The 6961-nt window shown below is 42.9% G+C and overlaps 1 long non-coding RNA gene across 3 annotated transcripts; it reads right to left on the reverse strand.

Annotated features, from left to right (window-relative positions):
• Window positions 1-1805: 1805 nt before the first annotated feature.
• Window positions 1806-5070, reverse strand: LOC127783919 (uncharacterized). 3 transcript variants are annotated; one of them, XR_008019394.1, is made up of 6 exons: window positions 4876-5070; window positions 3311-3552; window positions 3101-3227; window positions 2910-3000; window positions 2641-2822; window positions 1806-2526 (listed from the first exon to the last, which is right to left on the reverse strand). It is a non-coding gene; the product is annotated as an uncharacterized LOC127783919 (long non-coding RNA). The 3 variants fall into 3 exon arrangements; XR_008019393.1 differs by having other exon boundaries at window positions 1806-2822; window positions 3129-3227; XR_008019392.1 differs by having other exon boundaries at window positions 1806-2822.
• Between the last annotated feature and the right edge of the window lie 1891 nt (window positions 5071-6961).

Below are 6961 nucleotides of genomic sequence, written 5' to 3' on the forward strand. Positions count from 1 at the left end.
TGGATGTTGATGAATGTGTTCTTGGATATGGAATGCTCGGGATGCTTTGGGGTGATGGGGAGCTACTCGATGTAACGGCTCATCGAGCCAGATTTCTTTTGATTCGTGGACACTCATAGGTTCCCCGTGCAAACATTCCTGGTTTTCTTCTTCGGAAAGTTTATACACCCAAACATATATTATACATGGACTCAGATTTGGATTCAAATGTTTATATATTGAATGCTTCTATACTAAGCATAAAGTTTAGATGCGTACAGTGCCGTTTAAAATATGGCAAAATTTCCTACAGGACACTTAAAAAATATGTAATTAGCTGTGGGACACCGCAAAGACGTGAATTTGCCCGAGGACACTTCAAAAATATGGTAATTTGCTGCAGGACACTGAACACATTAAAATATAATATCCACCCAATTGATGAGAGAGAAATCATACAAAATGACAGTTTTGCCCTTCTTCTTCTCCCCAATCCTCCATCGATTCCCCAATCCATCCCCGACCGGCCGACCCCAATCCCCATCACCCCATCTATTTCTTGTCGGCGCTCGCCGTAGAGCCGAAGCTAGAGGACTTCCTCGGCGTCATTTCCCTCTCAGAGCAACAGCAGCATCATCCACGACGGCGTCAGCACCGATATGGTGAGTGCCGCTGCAGCCAGAGGCAACGGCGGCATTGTGCTGTCCATGATCAAGAACTGGCTCCGGAGCTAGTTGACCACGGCTTCCTGTTACGCTCGTTCTCGGCATACCGTGCGACCACGCCGTCAACTACGTCGAGCGCCTATCCACCATGGGCAAGCCAGGAGCTCACTGCAAGAGTGAGTGTTTGAAGAAGACTGAAAGAGGGGAGAAGAAGATAGGGGCAAAAATGTTTGTTATTTTGCTTGGTTTCTCTCTCATCAATTGGGTGGATATTATATTTTAATTTGTTCAGTGTCCTACAGTAAATTACCACATTTTTGAAGTGTCCTCGGGCAAATTCAAAGTCTTTGCGATGTCCCACAGCTAATTACACATTTTTTGAGTGTCCTGTAGCAAATTTTGTCTTAAAATATATACACGTGAATTATATGTCCCAAAATTATGTGGTTGGACTTATATGTGAATTGAAGGCCCGAAATTTAACTAAAAAATTTTTAGTTTCCAATTAAGTAGGTAATTTTTTTTATAAAATTTGTGAATAGAGATTTGTATCTATATAGAAACTACAGTCCCGTAACTCGCATGTTCATTTTCGGGATCCCTAGCATGGGTTCACGTAGGATCCAGGCCGTGTTCGTGTTCGTGCGCACGCGTCAGACGACCCCGGGGTTCGCTATAGTGGTGTACGCAGATATCTCTTCATAGTTCATGGTGCCCGACCGAGGCAGGAGAGTGTCACGCCCCAATCTGAAACCATGCACCATAATGGCATCAGATATATAGAGATGTGAACTGTCTCCCATAGAGCCACGATATAGCCAGGTACGTACCTTGTCCTAGCTTCTACCTATGAATTGTTTGGCTAATCGGTTGTGCACATGCATGCCGGTTTAAATGCCTGTAAATGTGGTATGTTTTAATTTTGTGCTAAACTTAAGGGATGGTAGCGATGTATATTTGGTTCAGTGGGTATCAACACTATATGTGATACATTCGACTCTAAGTTTGGCATATACAAATTTAAAAGGAACAAAAGTAATTGTAAATAGTACACTGAGTTGTTCCACTGTTAATATATGTTTGTGGAGTTATATATTATAAATCATATATTATCAAAGTTTATTAAAAAAGCATATAACAATTTAGAAGATGAAAGGGCATCATCCTCGGGGAAAAGAAACCATTTCCCCCTTCTATATCCTTCTAAAAGAAAGAACTGAAGCGAGGGGAATATATTGTATCAACAAGATCTGCGCGAAATATGTATGCATGTGTTGTTTGTGAGCTATAAGTAACCATGCATCGACATGTTCCTCTTGCTCCTTGTATTATCGTTGGTCGGATATGGCGGTATCAAACACTCGAGCTGTATTGCTCTTGCTATCGGCGTGGCCATACCTAATACAGCTTTGTTATGCTTCTACTCTCTCTTACAATTTCTCGGATCCACAAAGCTTCACCTCAGGGGATCTACATTTTGAAGGTGATGCATACCTCGGCGACACCTCGGTCGTCCTGGCCAAGAAGGGCACCGGCGAAGTCAACCCAAAGGCCGGACGAATACTGTACAAGCAACCGTGCCATCTCTGGAGCAACACCACCGGCGAGGTAACGAGCTTCACCACCACCTTCTCCTTCCTCATGAACGGCGGACAGGGCGGGCTGGCATTCTTCCTCACGTCCTACCTGCCGATGGTCGCCGGCGCCGGCCAGAACGCGCCAGCAGGCGGCGGCGATCAGCAAACGGTCGCCGTGGAGTTCGACACCCATGGAATCCTGGGTGGAGCCCGACCATGTCTACGCACAGCTCGTCGGAGAAGAAAGCTTACAAGGTCGTCGCCGGCGACCTTGCCAACGGTGAATCGAAGATTGTGCGGATAAACTACATCAATACATCGAACGTTCTCGCTGTCACGCTTGGTGATCTCAAGACGAGCACTTCTCTCATACTCAACACAAGCGTTGACTTGAGGCGGTTTCTGCCGCAAGAAGTTACCATGGGTTTCTCGGCTACCACTGCCACAGCCACAGGCTCTTCACAACTCGTGTCCCGTGAGGTGCTCTGGTGGTCATTCAGCACATACCTGACAGAAGGTAATCTGCCGACACTGAAATCCACTCCTCTTTTATCTGGTATGACTAGTACTCGAATAATAAGGGTTAATTGGATTTATGCCACTGCAAATATGACAAATTAGAAAAATATCACTACTATTCACGATATCGGCTGGGTGTCACTGGAATTTTGATAAATTAGATCCATACCACTCCGTCACGTTTCCCATCCTTCCCCGTTAGTTTCCTAACTCCGTGCAGTGAGGGCTGAGACCGAGACTGATCAACAATTGCTGAATATCTGAAATCAAAAACCAAAAACGATGTACAACTAGCTAATCGCAACATGTAAAGATGGATTTGTGAAAGTAATTAATCAATCAAGAGGTGCAGTGTGTCACTGATGCGACGGCGGCGTCCTCGACCGACCGTCCAGTTTCAGCGGCAGAACTCCGGCGTTCGACAGCCGCCCCGCCGTCGGCTTGAACCCGACCACGCCACACAGCGCCGCCGGCATACGCACAGACCCTGCAAAAGCGCGGCAGCGTCGGTCACAGTGCATGGGCAAGATCGAAGAGATCGAGACCGAGCGTGTATGACGGTTTATTTACCTCCGCCGTCGACGCCGAGCGCGACGGGGCAGAGGCCGGCGCAGACGGCAGCGGCGGAGCCGCTGGATGAGCCGCCGGAGACACGGCCGGGGTTGTGGGGGTTCCTGGTGGAGCCGTGGTGCAGGTTGTTGCCGCTGGTGAGGAGCGGGTCGGTGGCGAGGAGTGGAGGATGAGGCCGGCCGGCAACTCCGCTGCCGGCCTCATTGGCGGAGCTGGACAGAAAATCAAAGGGGGCCAGCCGGCTTTTGACAGTTTAAAAAATTAGCAATTTCTCTTTTTTTTTCATGCATTGGCAATACATAAAAGCGAATAGTTTGCAAAAGTCGACGACAAAGATCAGCTATAGATGTCAGATTTTGAAATTTAGGATTGGTGGGTACATCAAGTTCATAGTGACGTAATTGATATCTCAAATTGGCTCTCTTGTTCTAAAAAATCAGCAGGATAGAACTTTGAAGCTAGAGAGCACACTTTGTCAATATTGAATGAATTGAATGAATCACTTGGATCCAAAGATGTACACAAAGTGAGAAGCTCTGTTGCTTGTTCACTTAATCTGCTATGATATATGGGGGTAATAAAAAAATTTGTTTTAATTGGGAGGGGCCATGGCCCCAGCCAGCCCCCCCTAAGTTCCGCCACTGGCCGGCCTTTAGGTCCTCGGCTTCATGGAAAGAGTGAGAAAGACGGAAAACGTGATGGGGTGGCATGATCCAATTTTTTAAAATTTCAGTAGCATCCAACCGATATGACGAATAGTAGTGGCTTTTTTTAATCTGCCACATTTATAGTGGCATGGATCCAGATAACCCAATTAATAATAGTTGTGACGTTGCATTGGATTCAACTAAATTTATGGATTTGGATTTGCTATAAATGTGGCGTTGCATTGGATTCAACTAAATTTATGGATTTGGATTTGCTATAAATGTGGCCAATTTTTTCTATGAAAATTAGTAGATTTTTTGGCCATAGGATATATATGTGGTAGCGCGTATAGCAGAAAAAATGTGCAAACCGCGGTGGCTGGGAGTGGAATCAATCCATGCTATTCTAGGTTGTAGTGATAGCATCTAACCAATTGAGCATGGTAGCATTGTTGATAAGTTAATTCTTCTATTTATATTACTACGTAAATACATTGAAATTACATATATAATTTAGAAACTTACATCGTAAATACACTAAAATTATATATGTAATTTAGGGACTTATAGTGTAATATATATTGTCTTTTTTTTTCATGAAAAATATGGCGGCATAAATATAGTCCCCAAAAAAATTATCATGTACTTCAAAATTATCATAAATTGGGTTAAATATGGAGTACTCTCTCTGTTCACCTATAAAAAAATGTGAACTTTGTTGAAACACCATTGAAACATTTCATTTTCATGGATGAAACATCAAGCTTCAAACCACTAAAACATCACAAATATGCAAGAAAAATCGAAGGTTGATATGAAACACCATCAAATGGAGTATCCATTGCAATTCTTCAACGCAACCCAAAGAAACATCCGAAATATATTAGCTGAAACATAAAAAAAATCACGAAAATATACCGGTCTCTTACTCCTTGCGACCATCTTCATTGGCGCTGCCACCCCTCCACCGTCGTTCGCCACCTCGCCAGCTCTCTATCTCCGCTGTGAGGATTTGCATGTAAGAGAGATAAGAGATAAAGAGGGACACGGGATAGGTGGAATGAGTGGTTAGGAGGAGCCCAATAATTTTTTTTCCATCGGGCGCTCGGATAGGTAACGTTTTCGACATTTTCCCTCACGAGCCAAACAGGTGTATATATAGATGGCCATAAGACCCGCTCGGCACAGCCTGACCCGGGCACGGGCTAGGCACGGCCCAAGGCCATCGGGCCAACATGGCGCAGTCGACACTTCGGGCCATGCCGTGCCAGCCCACGGGCTGCACTTTAGGCCCAGGCACGGCCCACCAGTAGTTGGGCCGTGCCGTGCCAACCTGAAGGCACGGGCGCCCCATCGTGCCTTCTTTAAAATAAGACTATTCCCTCTCCTCTTTGGACTGTGACATATATATAGCTAAAATAAAGAGAGATACTAGAGGACGGAATTCCGTTGACTGACAGGATAGATTACACAAATCTGATGATCATAATTACGTGGGTGGACATACATGCACTAGACAAGAAAAACGTGGTCCCGCTTCTCTTCTTAGGCAGCATACGTGCATGCATTTTTTTCTACAAAAAGAGGAAAAAGGAAGAATAAGAAAAAGGATACTTGAGAGAGAAAAAACATAGCACTGACCAAACAAAGCTACTGGTACCTACTCGTATCAGGTATATTGCCAATACTTGCTAGCTACACATATCATCACTGATACGTGATACTTACATATAGCATCGTTATTAACTAGTACTACCTCCGTCCCAAAATAAGTGTAGTTTTACACTATTTATCTTCAACGTTTGACCATTTGTCCTATTTGAAAAATTTTTTATGATTACTATTTTTATTGTTATTAGATGATAAAACATGAATAGTATTTTATGTGTGACTAATTTTTTTAAAAAAAATTTAAAATTTTTCAAATAAGACGGACGGTCAAACGTTGGACATGAATTACCACGGTTGCACTTATTTTGGGACGGAGGTAATACCAACATGTATCATCACCGATACAGATACTTGCGTGTTAAGCATCATGATTGATACCTGCAAGTATCAGGTATCATCGTTGATACCTTAATGTATCATCATCGATACCTCAATGTATCATCGTCAGTACCAATAAGTATCATTATATAGTATCTGGTACTTATAAGTATCATCACTGATACTTGTATGTATCAGGTACCATTGCCGATACTTGCTAGCTACACATATAGTATCTTTATTAACTAGTACCAGCATGTATCATCACCAATACAGACACTTACATGCTAGGCATCATGATTGATACCTGCAAGTATCAGGTATCATCGTTGATACCTTAATGTATCATCGTCGATACCAATAAGTATCATTATGTAGTATCTGGTACTTATAACTATCATCACCGATACTTGTATGTATCAGGTACCATTGCCGATACTTGCTAGCTACACATATAGTATCTTTATTAACTAGTACCAGCATGTATCATCACCAATACAGACACTTACATGCTAGGCATCATGATTGATACCTGCAAGTATCAGGTATCATCGTTGATACCTTAATGTATCATCGTCGATACCAATAAGTATCATTATGTAGTATCTGGTACTTATAACTATCATCACCGATACTTGTATGTATCAGGTACCATTGCTGATAACTGTCGATATTATTGCCGATACCAAGCAGTTATCATCATGTACTTACAAAAGTATCATTGCTGACACCAAAGATATCATATAGTATGGGTACCAATTTTATAGATGTTCGTGTATCATACTAGAGTTGATATCATTGTACACGTAAATAAAAATTCTACCAGCTAAGTGTTTCATCTTAATACATATGATTTACTTAAATAGGATTAGAAAAACAAATGTTCCTAATATGATCATGCTAGCAGCCTAACTACTAGACTGGTTCACGTGTGGCCTAAAGTCACAGACACAGACGTGGCCACCACTCATAACGTAACCTGCTAGATAGCTCTAGGCTCTAAAGCTCTAGCACC

The sequence above is a fragment of the Oryza glaberrima genome, chromosome 9 (genome assembly GCF_000147395.1).
Source record: "Oryza glaberrima chromosome 9, OglaRS2, whole genome shotgun sequence".
NCBI lineage: Eukaryota > Viridiplantae > Streptophyta > Magnoliopsida > Poales > Poaceae > Oryza > Oryza glaberrima.